We start from the raw sequence: 18,866 nt of genomic DNA, 5'->3' as shown, positions 1-18,866 counted from the left end.
TTTACCTTTGTCGGGTACCGTTCGCTGAGTAAAGACGGTCTAAGAAAATAGTCCCAAACATTTTTTAAATAAAAAACAAGGATGACTTACATATAAAGAGAAAAACATTTCGTTTTTATTTATTATTATTATTATTATTTTATTTCTAGCAGATGTCCTTATCCAGGGCAACTTACAATTGTTACAAGATATCACATTATTTTTACATACAATTACATTTTTTTTACACATTATTTTTACATACAATTACCCATTTATACAGTTGGGTTTTTACTGGCGCAATCTAGGTAAAGTAACTTGCTCAAAGGTACAGAAGAAGTGTCCCCCACCTGGGACTGAACCTACAACTCTCCGGTCAGGAATCCAGAGCCCTAACCACTTTAATTAGTAAATCGGTTTTTATTTTGTATTACCTTGTTATAGTTTTAAAAAACAATCTGGACATTGCCTGAGAAATGAACGCAGCAATTACTGAACAGTCTGTGTGCGATGGAGTCTGAAATCTGCTTTTTATAGGAGCGTCATTTGAGCTGACAGGGAGTGGATTGGCTGGGGCGGGAGTGACAGGAACAGGAATCACTGCTTGACGGTTTTGAGTCTTGTTTGGAGGATCCAGCAGAGGATATTATTGTAGACCAATTGTGTTGTTGCTGAACATTTGCAGTCCAATAGCTGTGAATTGAACTTTCATTACTGCTCTGTTGCATTAAAGACATGATTTCTCTTGTCTTCAGACCAGCGTCAGTTACAAATTCAGTATCAAAATAGTTTTCAGCTTACCAATTCTTAAAAAACAGATACTGTCCATTTGGTTTGTTGTCTTGTTCTTAGTTAATTTCTTTGCAGTTCTAGGTTTTCAAGCTCATTCTCCGATGCGTTTATATGCCTTTCTGTATTATTACTTGTGGGCAATTCCACAGTGTTGGACGTACGCTTTGGACACTTTGCAGATCTGTAGCTTCTTAACTGACATAACTTGATTGGTTTCTTTTATGGCATGGTAGATGCCCCTATTAGTATAGTTGTTCCATCATATCAAAATTGTCAAATAATAAATATCCTATCTAGGGGGGGTAAAAAACAGTCGGTGTTAGACGTAATCAGGTGTCAATGGAAGGTTTAACTTTTAGGAATATTTCAAGTGATTAATTGTATATATTAAGCCTTTTATGCAGCTACAGTACACTGTATTGTTAAATGCTAGTTGACCCCCATCCATCCTTTATCATAACTGCTTAATCCTCCATAGGGTGGCAGTGAGCACCACACACACACACACAGAGGGCAATTTAGAGTGACCAATCAACCTGAACAGCATGTATTTGGTCTGTGGGAGGAAACACAAGTACCTGGAGAAAACCCATGTGAACATGCAAACTCCACATAGACCAGAATTGAACCCAGGCCCCTGCAGCGCTAACCGCTAACCTCTAGCAGACCTTATTTACTTAATTTGCTCACCACAATCTTAATTGAAATGAGGTGTAACAACTAAAGCTAGAAATGAAAACTCACAAGATGTATTTAAATGCCCAAAATTCACCATTTTATTCTGAACTATTATTACATGCAGGATACATGAACAATATAGTAACCTGATGTAATCTTAAGTGTTTTGAGAGAAAAAACAACACACATTAATATGGGAAAAAGACTACAACACTGTAACAGGGCGAGCAGCCCTGTACACTGTTTATTTATTTTTAGATCGGGGTCTCCCCCTCCACCCCTGTGCAGATTGTTTGTTTGTTTTGTATTGTTTATTTATTTTTATTGTATTATTGTATACATGACGGCGAGCGCCGTATGTTTGTTATTGTTTTGTTTATTTTTAAAACGTGTCCTGGCAGAGGCGAGATCGGTGCTCGTCCTCTGCCAGGAGTAATAATTAAAACTCGTGCAGAAGGTGGCCATCTCCCGAATTAATTAGGTGATTTAATTTGTTGCTAATCGGGAGATGGTCACCTGTTATAAAAAGCCTGCAGCTCTCTAGCTCGGGGTGGGTTGTTAAAGAGGAGAGAGCGAGGAGAGACGGAGAGCGAGAGAAGATTTATTTGAAAACGAAACTAAATTATAGCATACAGGAACAGTGACAGCGACTGCCCAGCCTGACCTGTATGGTTTATTTATTATTTATTGTGGATTTTGTGTTCGTGATTTGTTTTTGTTTACCCTTTTATTTTGCTCGGTGAGCACAGTGCTTTTTGTTTAAAAATTTATTTTTGGATTGCGTTAAATAAAACGGCACCCGCGCAACTGCACCATACCTTTTTGTTTTTGTTGTCCCTTCTTCTGCCGTGACGTCACCACTCGTCCATTCCTGTCACAAACACACAGAAACATCAATATGAACACTAATCTCTTAAGTGTACTCTAGATAACAAAACTGCAATGCACCCTTATGACTAACATGCTAACCAAGAACCAAGAATGGGGTAGAGAGAGAACTTTCCCTGATTTACTGCAACTACTGGAGTACTGTAATCTAAATCAAAATACTAAACTACAGTATGCATAGAGCCTAGAATTGGGTAACGAAAATGAACTGTCCCGTTTCCTGCAACTACTGGAGCTTCAATCTTTCTAATGACATCCTTTTCAAAGTACATAATGTGGTCAGGAGTTTCAGGCCATTTCCATTTTGTTCCAGATGGGCACATGGCATTCACATTGTAGATTTCCTGACCATCCTCTTTACTCTGTTTGGTGATCTCTCATGGAAATATGTTGCCATCATACTTAACAAGGACCCAGTCCCCTACCAAGAAGACTTCTCTACCAGAGATATCCTCCTCTTGATTTGGTTGACTGGACTCAGAGGGTCTCATCTAGATCTTTGTCTTTAATTGGCACTTCCATGAAATGAGGGGAGTCAGAAGTTTCAGCTACAATCAAAGCAAACTTTCCCTTTGGCCTAACGCTGTGAACTTGGTGTGTATTTGGAATTGCTAGTGTTCCTTCCCAGTGAGTCTCAAGCATATTCCTCTCCTTTTCAATTTGTTCTCTTGAAACATACAGGATTTTTATTCCTGTATTTCTCTCCTTAGCTACTCTGTAGAAGTCAAATGGTGTTGCTGTTTGACCCTTTCCACTACGAACATACCACCAAACTGATCTTTTAACTTTTCCTCCAATCCCGTCAACAACTCCTTTGCCATGTGATGTTACAAAAAAATGCCAGCTAACTTTGAAGCTGAACTTCTCCTCCCACAAATGCAGGTTTGAGAAGAGGAACCGCTGTTTGAATTGTGAGCTGGCTCCATCTGAACAGATCTTAACTTCTGTGATTGCAGGGTATTTGTTCTTCAATGATTCAAGGATATGGGTCATGAAGGTGTATTCGTGGATGAATGCGGATTATCACACCACCTGTTCAACCATGTGCTTAAACCAGGAAGTTATGATTGCAGTTATGATACAATAGGAAGTTATGATTGCAGTTATGATACAACAGGAAGTTATGACTGCATATGACCAACAGGTGGCAGGACTTAAAACATGGTGTTGGACGTACAGGTGTCGGACGTGCACAAAAATGTACGTCCGACACCAGGATTTCTGGTAAACTGTAGATTGTGGTGAGCAATCAATATGGTAAATATGCTAGGGGGACCCCTTGTGCAGAGAATCTATGGTATGAAATAATTTCAAAACTCAAAGCAGGAGCAAACTAAAAAAATATGAAATTTCGGTGTCTGACGTACTGGAAGTCAGTGTTGTTATTAACATTATTAATTTTACAAAATTGAGTGAGGATGAAATTTGCAGTTTGCCCTCATCATTAAGCTAACACAGTATGCTTTAGAAAGAAATATTAAAATGAATGTATTATTCTTTAGTAACATGTTTCACATCAAGTTTTGTAACTGCTGAATAAACTACTGCCAAAAAAAGTAGTTTTACTCCTAAAATCCAAACTTTTTTTGGTAATGCCTTATAAATCCTAAAAGTTGACAAATTTCTTGTAAAATGAGTGCAAGTTCATCATGATAGGATGATTTTTAAAAATGAACCCCTGGGTTGACCTTCCCGTGGAATTGCCCTTGTAGTACTAGGGCAGTGGTACTCAATTACATTCTCTGGCTGGCCAGATAAGGAAATGTCCAAACCTTGGGGGTCCACAGGGCGCTCAAGATGTGCGTAGTGGTGGGGGGTTGTTTAAATGGTCATGAAAATCTGACTATCCAATCGCACTTTACATACAGTAACAAAACATTGCAACACTGCACTTGCACCAATCAACTAATACAAATCAGAAATAACTACTTAATATGATACAATGTTTGATTGCCATTACTAGTAAAAATAGAAATTTAATTTCTATTTAAAAAACAAATATAATTTCCTGACCAGTATTCAAACGACATCTTGCAAACAAATAATTATATAAATCTCACTGTAATGCTATTAAAACAGCTTGTTATTCATTTGAAGTCTATTAAAATTAGAAAATGTTCTGACAATTACTGTGCTGCAAGCATTCAAGTTAACTAACGAAAGCTTTTTTGTTGTATAAGCATCTTACTAAGCGCCTGATTAAAAGTGTAGCACGGTGTCTAAATATTCAAGCTCCAATATGTTTAAATGTAAATGAAAAGTTTCTAAATTAAATACATCTTTGAGAGAGAGGTGTGCCGCAGGTGCATTTCTTACTGTTGTCATGGTTGTCTGGAAAGTGTGAAGCGTTTCAAGTGATGTGCATTACCTGCAGCTGTATCCCTCAATTCTGATCGCTTGCCAAATTTGAAGCATCACTTTGTTGTTGTTGGTTTTTATGTTAATTTTAGACACAGACGTCGATTTTTGGCTTTGAATTAATGTGCAGCAATGTTTGTAAGAATATTCAGATAGCTTCACCGCACTGAAGAAAATAATATTATTACCGCTGTTTTCATATTGCACGAAGCCTCTTTCATTGCTCAACAAATGAGGCACTAAAACTACGCAAATGGGCAGAGATTTGTGACGCATGCCAAAATGATAGCTCATCAGAAATAAAGCTTGGCCAATCAGCTGATTTGTTCTTGTATTAGGCTGCCAAAAAAATGCTTGTTAGGGGAAGCAAATACCCTGTAGATTATGATGATTTTATAATCTTGCATATCAGCAATTTCAGCTTTTTTAATGAAGGACAGCTGATGCTTGATGGCTGGATTTGGCCCGCGGGCTGCCTATTGAAGAGTCGTGTAATAGGGTTTTGTAGCAGGTTTTCAACAGCAGTAGGTGAATCGGTGTTGTAGGTGAGGATGGTAAATGTACCCACTCCGGTATTGATATGTGCCCAAATAAATCAAAATGTACATAAATAGACAGAGTTTAGGTAGTTTGTCATGTTGTCAGTTTAGCTGTAAGCAGGAATGTAATTTTAAAAAGCCATTGCTTTTAAATTTGATTCACAGTTTGTGCTGAGACGTTCCAGCGGGCATCCACCGTCTATTAGAGCCCGCTAGAACTGGATGCTGATTGGCTGATGGTACTGAATCATTTTCTAATTAAATATAAAAAATGATTCTTCTCTGACAGTGAGTATCTTTACCTCACTTTTTTATTCTGCTCTTTGAGGAATTATTTCTTTGTGTGTGAAAGTGTCTGCTGAGAAACCATCTGTGTACAAAATATTGTTGTTTTTACCGTTATGTGGGAGCCGTGAGGAATGTGCTCATGATGTAAAATGGAGGGGACAGGGAGAGTGAGTGATAGAATCAGGCCAGGGGGTGGTGGGGTGGGGAGTGGGAGGAGGGGGAGGGACTTGGATGGGGCAGGGAGAGTGTGTGATAGAATCAGGCCGGGGGGTGGGGAGAGGGGGGGGAGGGGCTTGGAGGGGGCAGGGAGAGTGAGTGATAGAATCAGGCTGGCCATGATAAGGCTTCTGGTGCCCTGGCCTCAGAATCAACAAGTGAGGTCACGCTTAAGTGTTCAAGCTTTCCATTGAAAAGTCCTTTTAGCTGGGAAGATAAACCTGACAACAACGTAAGTCACATAATGGACTCATTTTCTGCTTTCTGAATGCCTTCCATTTTAAAACAGAAAGGGAACCAATCTACTCAGAGAAAGGATCCTTCAGGCGGTCCAGAAGCATTTAAACTAGAAAGGAAGGGGGGAGAAAATAAAAAAAAACAGAAGGGAGACCACATCAAAACAAGGGCAACAACTCAGGTAAGACCACTATTAAATGTATTTATCTTAATGCTAGAAGTCTCAGAAACAAAATGTTAGAACTTGAAGCTACTGCACTAACAAGTAACTATGATGTGATAGGTGTTACAGAAACTTGGTTGTCTGAGAGTGATGGAGACGAATATAATATTAGTGGGTACACACTGTATAGGAAAGACAGGCAGGACAGAAGAGGCGGAGGGGTAGCGCTATACATAAGAAATAGCCTTGAAGCCCAGGTGTTAAATCAGGACAAAGAAAACAATGCAGAATCAATATGGGTCAGAATAATGGACACAAATTCAAAGGGCATAATAATAGGAGCATGCTATAGACCGCCAAATTCAGACGCTGAGCAAAATAATCTGTTGTACAATGACATTCGAAATGCGTGTAGAAAAGGAGAAGCCATACTAATGGGGGATTTCAACTTCCCCTCTATAAAATGGGAAAACCCAATGGGGGGCACGACAGATGAAATTGAAATGGTGGAAATGACAAATGACTGCTTCCTAACGCAATTTGTCAAGGCACCGACTAGAGGGGAGGCATGCCTTGACCTTGTCTTTTCAAATAATGAAGACAGAATAACTAAAACAGAGGTCAGAGAGCCATTGGCAAACTCAGACCACAACATGGTCTCATTTGAAATATTTTTTAAAACCCCAAAAGTAAAGACTAAAGCTAAGGTTTACAATTTTAGAAAAGCAAACTACGAAGGTATGAAACAGAGACTAATAGAAGTAGATTGGAGTAAAATAGAGAAAACATCCACAGAAAAAGGGTGGCTGTTTTGTAAAAATGTATTACTAGAGGCACAAAACAATTACTTCCCAAAAGTAGACAAATCTAAATCTAAAACAAAATGGCCAAAATGGTTTAATAGATAAAAGGCACTTTACAGAGCGTTTAAAAGGGACCAAAAACAAAGCACATAGAAAGAGTACTTGGAACTGCAAACACAAGTCAAAAATGAAGTTAGAAAGGCCAAGAGAGAGATAGAAATCAATATTGCTAAGGGGGCTAAAACCAATTCCAAAATGTTTTTCCAATATTATAACAGCAAGAGAACATTCAAAGAGGAGGTTAAATGTCTAAGAAACACAAATGGCAAAATCATAGATGAAGAAAAAAAAATAGCAAATATATTAAATGATTGCTTTTCACAGGTTTTTACAAAGGAGGACACGGACAACATGCCCCACATGCGACCTGTTCCTATCCAATTTTAAATAACTTTAGAGTAGTAATGGTACGACAGCGTCTGTCACTTTTCTAAGCCCCGCCCCTTTTGATTGATGTATGACCCTAAGCCCCGCCCCTTAACTCATTTTGATTGATTTATGACCCCAAGCCCCGCCCCTTTAACACATTTTGATTGATTTATGGCCTTAAGCCCCGCCCCTTCCACGCCCCAGAGTGATTTATGACCCTTAAGCTCCTCCCCTTTTCCCCACGGTTTGATTGATTTATGACCCTTAAGCCCCTCCCCTTTTCTCACGCTTTGATTGATTTATGACCCTTAAGCCCCTCCCCTTTTCCCCACACTTTGAGTGATTTATGGCTCTAAAGCCTCGCCCCTTTTTCCCACGCTTTGAGTGATTTATGACCCGTCCCTTTTTACCGGACATCCGTCAAAAATCTCCCTCCCTAAAAATGGCATCTGTTGTATCCTTATTTTATAGACTATTACAAAGAAAAGATAGAAAGAAAGAAGAGAAAGCAAGTTGTATTGTAGTGCATTGTTTTTTGACTATGTTTGAGACCCTCCGTAACAATAACCAGGGGTTATGACCATACAGAGAGTCCCTAAACATTTTTTTACTAATGTTTGAGACCCTCCGTAACAATAACCAGGGGTTACTACCATACAGAGAGTCCCTAAACATTTTTTTACTATGTTTGAGACCCTCCGTAATAATAACCAGGGGTTATCACCATACATTACCCCGTAAAATAAACTCTCCTTGATCGTTCCACGAAGTAGTACTAGAGTTCTGGATCATGGCCTGTAAAATAAATTCAGCATTCCTCTTGGATCTGTGAGGGACGCTTCTCATAACATAATCCTCTATCTGAGAAACTTTCTCTTGAGCAGTACTCTGTACTAATCTTGAGGAGATGTCTGGGGCCCAGTTGTATTATCAGTGACAGCATCATTAGGAGGGGTTAACAGTGTTAAAGTATTAGTTTCTTTTTCATCCTGTTTAATCAAGGTCAGATACCTTTGTAAAAAAGCAGTATATAGTTTAATTTTTTCATAATCGCTAATATCAGTTCTCAGTAACACACTTTTCATATCGTTATCAAGACGGCTTTCCACTGCTTTTCTAATAGGTTCAGGAGAAGTGGAAGGGCCTTGTCGTAGTCTGTCAATCTGTTGTTGGGGAACGAGGTACATTTTCTGAGCATACTCCATACTTTTAACGTCTTGCTGTTAAAAGATCTGATAAAAAAGGGATGGCAATGCCTAACAAGGAACCTATAAAACCTCCTTTTTGGTTTACTGTTTTTCTCTTCTTTTTTAGAGGTTGTTTCTTATTACATAACTTCTTTATTACAACTTTTTCTTTTTTAAGTCTTTTTAATTGGGCTTTGGTCAAAGGAATATTCCCCCTTAAAGTGTTTATGGCTATTTCAACAATAGATTTGATAAGATCATCAGAGGCCTCTTGTAAAACGATTCTTCTCTGGGGAGAAGACCCGCTGACTAACCTTTTTAAGAGGGGGAGGTTTCTTTTTATTCTAGCCGACATGTTGTCTGCTGTTGATAAAATAATCTTTTTAAGTATCTACAACCCTTTATAACCTCTTAGCCTTAGGTTTTTTCATAATATAGGTAGCAGGCCAATCAGGTTGGAACAAACCTGTTCGTAACCGATAATCTTCAGGGGTCTGTGCTTTTAAATCTACCAAGAGATAACCGTACGGTTGTTTTGTTGCATCTTCAAAAGCTTCTAAAAAGAAATTAGAGTTTCGCGGGTACATCTGTCTCGCTAGGGTGTTAATCTGCAGCTTGTCTCTGGGATTTTTAAAAAGAATCATGTAATTAGCATTTAAGTTTATGGTACGACTCATTTTACCCTGAAAAAACAAATTTTGTACTAGATATAATATACATAAATTCCTATGGTGCGTGTATTTTGTAAAGGCTTTCTGTATTTCATCATTTTCACTAGCTACCTCCATCAAATCGTCAATAATGATTAAATTGACTTTGTTAGGGGGGAGTAAGGTATCATCACAGAGAGATGAGGGTATCCCTTCAACAAATTTTAAATTGGGAAATTTACAAGCTAATTCATCGTATAATTTTTGCCAGCAACTATAACAGTATATTATATTCTCAGGAATTTGCGACAGAACCTGTGAAGAGTTTTCTAAAAGTTTTTTCACAAAAAAACTTTTCCCTGAACTAGAGGGTCCCGATATGATTGCTGCAAAAGGGATTTTCGGTATCCATAGGGCAATGTGGTGTAGTCAGACTTCAATACTCTCTTATTGTACACAATCTGAAAAGTTTTCCTGTGTGGTCTATTTTCTAGCTGAAACTCTTTTTTATTTCTGTGAATTTGGGTCCCTTCGATCAAGATTTTTTCAGGAGGGGTGTCTCGATCAGGACTCACGAAATTCTGAACCAAATCTTTCAGAGATGAGAGATTAAGAGTTTTCGTAATTAAGGGTTATGCCCTTAATTTTCAGTCATGTTTTGCCGTCCTTTGTTTTATAGCCGTATGTTTTAGGACCCCCTGAAACAAATTCTGTAATGTAATCACCCGGTTTAAGCTCACTGGTCAATTCCCCTAGATAATCACCTAGCGGAGGGTTCCAATCTCCTGGTTTGCTCACAAAGATTACAGAGTCGGTGTCATGGTAAAGGCACCTTCTCTGTAGGCGATCCATCAGGTCATACAGTTCTAAATGAGCGTATGCGGTTGTAAAGGCCGCGATAAAGATGTTTACATTACCAGGGGGTGTGTACGAGTCAGAAGCGTAGCGCCACTGCACCTGGGCCACGTTTTCACCGACAAAGAAAAAATGGGAAACCTTATAGCGTTTTGAAAACACATACTGAAAAAATTCTGCAGGGTTTCTAACCAACGTCGTGGATAATGGGTTTGTTTTCTGCCCGAACTTCCCCCAAAGACTGTTGAGAAACAGTTTGGAAATCTGTCTTTTGGCAGGGTTCACTGTAATGTTCTCAGGGTCTAGGGCTATACCTTCTTTGAGAAGGTAATCGCTGATGTACTTCTCTTTGCTCTGGTCATCAACGCATTGAGATGGGTACCCAGAACTCTCTTGCTTACCCTTCAGATGGGCATTGATATACCCTGTAAACAGAGTATCAGAAGTCTGAGGGAAATGCCAAATTTCATGGATTTTAGTCACTGTATAACCCTTCTCAAGGGCTTTGAACACCTCCACAGAACACCAGACTCCTGTTAAGGATCTTTCAGCCTCATCATGGGTGCACGATTCTGTCTGATTTAGTGTCTCTGTACAAGTGCGACAAAGGGTGAACATCAGTTTACCACAGATTCTAGAGGGGAGCACCGGAAAATACAGACCCCTAGGGGGCAACACTGTTAATTTAAACAGACCAAAGTAATTACTCAAATCCTCAAAGTCGTGATAAATTATGGTGGGGTGCTCTATGGGATACGTCTTGGTCTTGTTGACAAAGGGGTACAAACTTGTGAAATCGTAGTACTCTATCCTCTCGTTTTCTTTAGCTACATAATGCAACGTGATAGCATTCGTACGGCCTCCGAATAAGGATTCGCGAGGATTAAGCCGTTCTGGACCCTCATATTTACTCACAAAAGTCTGAACCGACGGATCCTGCTTTTTTAAAGCATTCCATTCATGTTCCCATATCACCCGTACATCTAGACCATAGACCTTTTTCAGCATCTTAACCTTCGCGTTAAAATGCTGGAACATCGTCCCGCACGATTCCTTAGTTAAAGGATGGCTGTCATTAGAGTCGTAACACACGGCGCAGCCATGGTAGAAACAGCCTGCAAATTCATAGGCTGTAGGAACACCCTCTACAACCGCGTAACCATCCACAAAATATCTCCCAAACTGTTTCTCACCATCGTTCAAAGCGTGCTGAATGTATATATTTTCAGTTTCAGCAACATACAACAGCCACTGTATTGAAGCATTTGAAAAACTCTTCTGCTGCTTTGCATAATTATCAGCGGGTACAATACCTATTGTGTTCTGAGGCAGAAATTTAGTCCTGTACATAGCCATGCACAAGGAGGTGATTGTAGTGCATTGGAAGGGGTCAATCTCGCCTACTTTGTAAACTTCTGTTTTGAAACGGATACACGCTTCTTTTAAAATCTCGACATCGTTCTTACAGTAAAACACCATCTCCTTTTTTAAATCAAACACGCCATCCTTAACGGTCGCATACCATGCATAAAAGTCCTCGCGGTCTTTAGCCATCATCTGGTGAATACCGTAGTACTTAGGATCCGGGTACGGGCCCACATAGGTCTGGTTTTCAGCAGTATTGAAGAAATGTGGGAAATACCCTTTAGCGGCGTCAAATCCCATCGCTTTAGGCATAGCGCTCAGCCGCATAGGTAAAAAGTTCAAAGAATCAATATACCTCATATTGAAAGTTTTGTCAATGAAACACATCAGCTTGCTCCCCTGAGATATAATCTGGGGGGTGAGGGCATTGTGTACTAGATGATTCATGAGCAGATAACCATCATAACCTTTTGAGTTATGCGCTATAAAAGTATAGTCTTTATATCTGTAATTACGGTATCTCTGAAAGAAGGCCTTCACACAATCCTCTCCATCCCAAGACCATTCGACACCATCCAAATGGATGCAATGCAGATAATTGGGTACATGAACACCATCCTCCTGTCTACATTCAAAATCATAGAAGACATAATTCGTAGACACTTCAGGGGCCCTGAGAGGGGATATGAAGCATTTATGTGGGGAGTCAGGGTCCAGCGGGGCCTTACATGTCCTACACTGCGCTGCTAAACACATATGCTTTTTTGGTTTATCAGGATTGATGGTGACTAACCTACAACAAGATTCACACAATTTCAAGGTATCACAATGTGAAAACATCAGATCTAAAGTAACAGTGGAAGGGGTCCAAGTAGCCTTATGAGAATCATAACAAGATTGTGAACGACAATTTCTATGACACTCATCACATTTAACTTTCCCCTGAGGATCCTGAACACAGGATTCTTGAAAGCAAACATTGCAATAGTTCTCGCATTGATGGTCTGCCTTGTTGCTATAGACAGTGTAGCAGTGCTTACACATGTAACGGGCACCCAGAAAAGCCTTCAGATTTACAATGCCGTAATAATGCTGGTCATGAAAAAACAGAAACACTGTTTTTGCTTTAAGCTGGGGGGTTGTTTCGTATCTTGCAAAAGTATCTGTTTCAGGACATCTGTAAACCACTACAGTAGTAATGGTACGACGGCGTCTGTCACTTTTCTAAGCCCCGCCCCTTTTGATTGATTTATGACCCTAAGCACCGCCCCTTTCACACCTTTTGATTGATTTATGACCCTAAGCCCCGCCCCCCTTCCACACCCCTGAGTGATTTATGACCATTAAGCCCCTCCCCTTTTCCCCACGCTTTGATTGATTTATGACCCTTAAGCCCCTCCCCTTTTTCCCACGCTTTGAGTGATTTATGGCTCTAAAGCCCCGCCCCTTTTTCCCACGCTTTGAGTGATTTATGGCTCTAAAGCCCCGCCCCTTTTTCCCACGCTTTGAGTGATTTATGGCTCTAAAGCCCCGCCCCTTTTTCCCACGCTTTGAGTGATTTATGGCTCTAAAGCCCCGCCCCTTTTTCCCACGCTTTGAGTGATTTATGGCTCTAAAGCCCCGCCCCTTTTTCCCACGCTTTGAGTGATTTATGGCTCTAAAGCCCCGCCCCTTTTTCCCACGCTTTGAGTGATTTATGGCTCTAAAGCCTCGCCCCTTTTTCCCACGCTTTGAGTGATTTATGGCTCTAAAGCCCCGCCCCTTTTTCCCACGCTTTGAGTGATTTATGGCTCTAAAGCCTCGCCCCTTTTTCCCACGCTTTGAGTGATTTATGACCCGTCCCTTTTTTACCGTACATCCGTCAAAAATAGCCCTCCCTAAAAATGGTGTTTGTTGTATCCTTATTTTATAGACAATTAGAAAGAAAAGATAGAAAGAAAGAAGAGAAAGCAATTTGTATTGTAATGCAATGTTTTTTTACTATGTTTGAGACCCTCTATAACAATAACCAGGGGTTATTACCATACAGAGAGTCCCTAAACATTTTGGACTATGTTTGAGACCCTCTATAACAATAACCAGGGGTTATTACCATACAGAGAGTCCCTAAACATTAAAAAGAGTCTCGTAATCAGTATATTATATACATACTACACTGAAAACTAACCCATAATAGCAAGTCTCAAAGGCGCCGGGCCCTACATTTCGGTTGGATTTCCAGGCCGTGGTAGGTATCTGGGTCAATTCCATAATAAACATGTTTCCATCTAATAGTTGATTTTAATATTACAACATGTTCCAAAAAACGATTTAAAGTTGTTTTTGAATCCTATAAAGGTTAGCACAGGCTGAATTGTAAAGGTTTTAGGGTATTTTAGGATCCTACCCATAATGCCCTGTATTTGCATACTGTTTCTATTAACTTTACAGAGAACTCTAAAAAACGATTTAAAATGTAATTTGGACATTGATAGATGTTACCAATATGTACTTTGTATTAATGTGAACATTTTAAAACCATAAACGGCGTGGTTAGGTACAAGAATAATATTTATTCTGTTAAAATGTATCAGTGCTGCCAGATTAAGCATGCCGTCTACTGCCATCTGCTGGTAGAATTGAATATTGCAGGGGCTGTATTATTAAGCAAGCCGTCTACTGCCATCTGCTGGTCGAATTGAATATTGCAGGGGATGCACCCCAGGATATTCGAGCATCGGTTTCTAATTATTTTTCAAAAATAAATATTGTATAAAAAACGTGTTTGATAGTAAAAACTAACGATTTAATATAAATAACAGTATTTGATAGTTTCACCGCTCCAACATCATCGGACTGTAAAAAAAAAAAAAAGACGCGCGGCCATGTCTAATTGATCGTTCTGGGTACTGTATTCAAATGGGGTAGACAGATCTTTGAAAAAAAAAAAAAACAGATAATCAATAGATTTAAGGTAGGGGTAATGGCTAATCTAATTATACCTCCTTCAGGTAACAGTATTTTTTTTAAAAAAACTTATTTTAGACGTTGATGGATGTTTCCACAATATTATTTATCTTATTGCGATTATTTTAAAAAACTATACACGGCGTGGTTAGGTACATGAATCGTCTTTTTCTGTTAAAATGTATCAGTGCTGGATTAAGCATGCTGCTGACTTGTGTCTGTAGCATCGGTTTCTAATTATTTTTCAAAAATAAATATTGTATAAAAGACGTGTTTGATAGTAAAAACTAACGTTTTAATATAAATAACAGTATTTGATAGTTTCACCGCTCCTACATCTTCGAATGTAAAAACGACGCGAGGCCATGTCTAATTGATCGTTCTGGGTACTGTATTCAAATGGGGGTAGACAGATCTTTGAAAAAACACATGCTGCTGACTTGTGTCTGTAGCATCGGTTTCTAATTATTTTTCAAAAATAAATATTGTATAAAAGACGTGTTTGATAGTAAAAACTAACGTTTTAATATAAATAACAGTATTTGATAGTTTCACTGCTCCTACATCTTCGAGTGTAAAAACGACGCGAGGCCATGTCTAATTGATCGTTCTGGGTACTGTATTCAAATGGGGGTAGACAGATCTTTGAAAAAACACATGCTGCTGACTTGTGTCTGTAGCATCGGTTTTAATATTCGAGCATCGGTTTCTAATTATTTTTCAAAAATAAATATTGTATAAAAAACGTGTTTGATAGTAAAAACTAACGATTTAATATAAATAACAGTATTTGATAGTTTCACCGCTCCAACATCATCGGACTGTAAAAAAAAAAAAAAAAAAAAAAAAAAAAAAAAAAAAAAAAAAGACGCGCGGCCATGTCTAATTGATCGTTCTGGGTACTGTATTCAAATGGGGTAGACAGAACTTTGAAAAAAACAAACAAAAAAACAGATAATCAATAGATTTAAGGTAGGGGTAATGGCTAATCTAATTATACCTCCTTCAGGTAACTGTATTTAAGCCCTGCACGGTGCTGATACCGAAAACCTTATTTTGGATAAAACTCTACTCCCTGCCTGACTGCCTGACTGCCTGATCTGCGTTGGAAAATATCGTATGCTTTGGACTCTCTAAAATAATGGATTACTTCGACAGCAAATTAGGTATGTGCATTTATTTTAAAATTGTTTCAAAGGCGCCTGTTTAAAATGTAATACCGTTTTGTTGTCTGATGTTTAAAAAATGTTGTGGTTACTTTAGTACTCGTTTTGTCTGTTATTTTGGACATTGATAGATGTTACCACAATATTATTTATCTTATTGCGATTATTTTAAAAAACTATACACGGCGTGGTTAGGTACATGAATCGTCTTTTTCTGTTAAAATGTATCAGTGCTGGATTAAGCATGCTGCTGACTTGTGTCTGTAGCATCGGTTTCTAATTATTTTTCAAAAATAAATATTGTATAAAAGACGTGTTTGATAGTAAAAACTAACGTTTTAATATAAATAACAGTATTTGATAGTTTCACTGCGCCTGTTTAAAATGTAATACCGTTTTGTTGTCTGATGTTTAAAAAATGTTGTGGTTACTTTAGTACTCGTTTTGTCTGTTATTTTGGACATTGATAGATGTTACCACAATATTATTTATCTTGTTGCGATTATTTTAAAAAACTATACACGGCGTGGTTAGGTACATGAATCGTCTTTTTCTGTTAAAATGTATCAGTGCTGGATTAAGCATGCTGCTGACTTGTGTCTGCTGGTCGAATTGAATATTGCAGAGGATGCATTATTAAGCAAGCCGTCTACTGCCATCTGCTGGTCGAATTGAATATTGCAGTGGCTGTGCCCCTAGATATGTGTAAGGTCCTCTAAAAACGATTTAAAATGTAATTTTGACATTGATAGATGTTACCAATATGTGCTTTGCATTAAAGTGAACATTCTTTTCTTATAACGTAATCACCCTCAGATTTCACAGCTGTGTCGTGTGATCTCCTGCCCGGTTCTCTCTGTACAGCATCCCAAGATTATAAAATATTTTCAGAAATTATAAGCAATATTAGTAAGTCTTTTTTATTTATTTTTTATTTTTTTCTGACCCTTTTAACTTATTTATTTATTTATTTATTTATTTATTTATTTATTTATTTTTACAGCTAAATATTCCTCTGACGCTTCAGCAGTCGACGATTCATTCCATTTCCTGGCCGATAACATATGTAGCCCCAGTCAGGAACGGCTTGTAGTGGCTGAGTTAGAGGCTTTAGTAGATACTAATATCAGTAAGTGTTGTTTTTTCCTCTCAGAGTTTTAATGTTTCTGTGTGTGTGTGTGTGTATATATATATATATATATATATATATATAAATGCTGCTCTTCTCTAATACAATTTTCTTTTTAAAACTATAGATGCCGCACCTCTTTCAAAGCATGTCAAGGATGTACAATTAAACCCTTCAGATCCTGATAAAGTCTGGACTTTGGAAGACTTTGTTGTCAACAAACCAGGCCCCATTAAGGGTAAACTGAGGGCTAGGAAGCCTCCAGCACGCCCTAAAAAAGACTCTCATGGATCAGCAGTCACCCCTAAAGATCGCTTTATAAAACCCTTGGCTAAATCTCATGGTGCGTGTATTAATACTTGTTTATTTATTTATTTATTTATTTATTTATTTATTTATTTATTTATTTAAAGAGCCCATCTCAATAAGTCTCTTTGTTTTTATCTTATACAGCCCCACAAAGGAAAAAGTCTTGTAGACCCGGAGCAGTTGGAGCACCCCCAACACTGCCCAGTTCCTCCAAGTTCTGCAAAACCCCAGCAACCCCTGGTGATGCAGGGTTCAAGAGAAACCTAATTACTGACATTCCTAAGAAGACTCCTACACATACTAAAGAAACCATACACGGCCCGGTAGAAACCCCTACAACCCGTTTCAACTCTTCTAGAGACATCTCTCACGGTACGTATATTAAGACCTCTTTCTTTCTTTATTTATTTATGTATTTATTTATTTTTTAAAAGCGGAGGGTTTTTTGCCAACTCTACAAGCCTGTATGTCTTTCTCTTATTCAGCCCCACAAAAGAAGAGAGGACGTACCCTCCGATACTCTTGCGCATCCCCTGTTTTACCTGGAAGCTCTAAGATCTACAATACCGCTGAAAGGACATTACTCATTGATGACCCACGTCTGAAGAAGGTCTCTGTAGCTACCCAGACTGATTCACCGCCGTTCCTTGTCTCAGATAAGCTTAACCATCTCAGCCTTATCTTACAACTCCTAGAAGGTAACATTGAACAACTTATACCTGTGTTAAGATCATTAAAAAACACGTCTGATAAAAAATGACTAAAAAAGATAGAATGAAGAGGGACAATGCTGCCGATGTTCATACCCTGCTTAATGCTAAAAAGACTACTGTTAACACCTCTCTAAGACCTGTTCTAGATGATGCATCTAATTTAGATCTTAGCAATAGTTTGGTAACTGATTTAAATTGCCCTCCTTGTAATCTTGAAGATATAACACAACTGGTTTCTGAAACGTGTGCAAACATTCCGTTACCTGATTTGAATGAAGAAACCCCCCCATGTACTCCTATTACTGTAAAAGTTGAAAGCTCTGTAGTTAATCCTATGTATGATCTAGAGTGTTTGGATGCTGCTTTAGCAAAATTGTCTGGCCCCTGCACTGTTGATAATGAAAGACCTGGTAATTCAAAATTGTCTGCACCCTGCACTGTTGATAATGAAAGACCTGGTACTTCGGGTATGTCAAAGCCTGGCACTCTACCGATCCAAGGAGGCGGTCTTATAAGAGATGCGGACTCTGATAGTAGTCAGGAATCTTTTTCTTCAATTGATAGCGCTAGTACGACCTCTTCAGAAGAGACATCTGTTGAAAACACTGAGAATGGGGTACAGATTATTCAACGCCCTCGCTTTAATAACACAGAGTTGAGGTACAGGTTTAATTTCAGACGGCTGTATGATCTTGGTTCTTATGGTGAAATGTTTGTGGTAATGCATGAGGTTTTAGAAAGTATGATAGCCTCAATTAGGGAAACCCTGAAACCGGACGACGTTGTACACCTAGAGTTAAGAGCTGATTCGCTGGATATCCCGGTATTTCTAAACATGACTGGTGCTACTCTGTCTATTGATGAATTTCTCCTCCATATTGAATCCCTACTGCAAAGTCATAGTTCAATTCTGGCTGATGAGACCCTGATGCTTGTAGTGAATGTTATCCGTTGCCCCCGAGGCGGGGGAGTGCGGCGTGGTTTATCAACCATTATGAACAGCGGTATCATTAAAAAGAAAGCCCAACATCTCATCATCTGTTATAACAAAGACGATCAGCTGTGCTTTTCTTACTGTTTAGCGGGTTTGATGCTTCCTAAAGTTGATAGAACGCATAGTGCATGTGTGGTTGAGGGGTTAAAATTGCAAGAAGCAGTGGGTTTGACTAAAGATCA

Source organism: Acipenser ruthenus, chromosome 18, assembly GCF_902713425.1.
Source record: "Acipenser ruthenus chromosome 18, fAciRut3.2 maternal haplotype, whole genome shotgun sequence".
Classification (NCBI taxonomy): Eukaryota; Metazoa; Chordata; class Actinopteri; order Acipenseriformes; family Acipenseridae; genus Acipenser; species Acipenser ruthenus.
Note: the sequence above shows the minus strand (reverse complement) of the source record.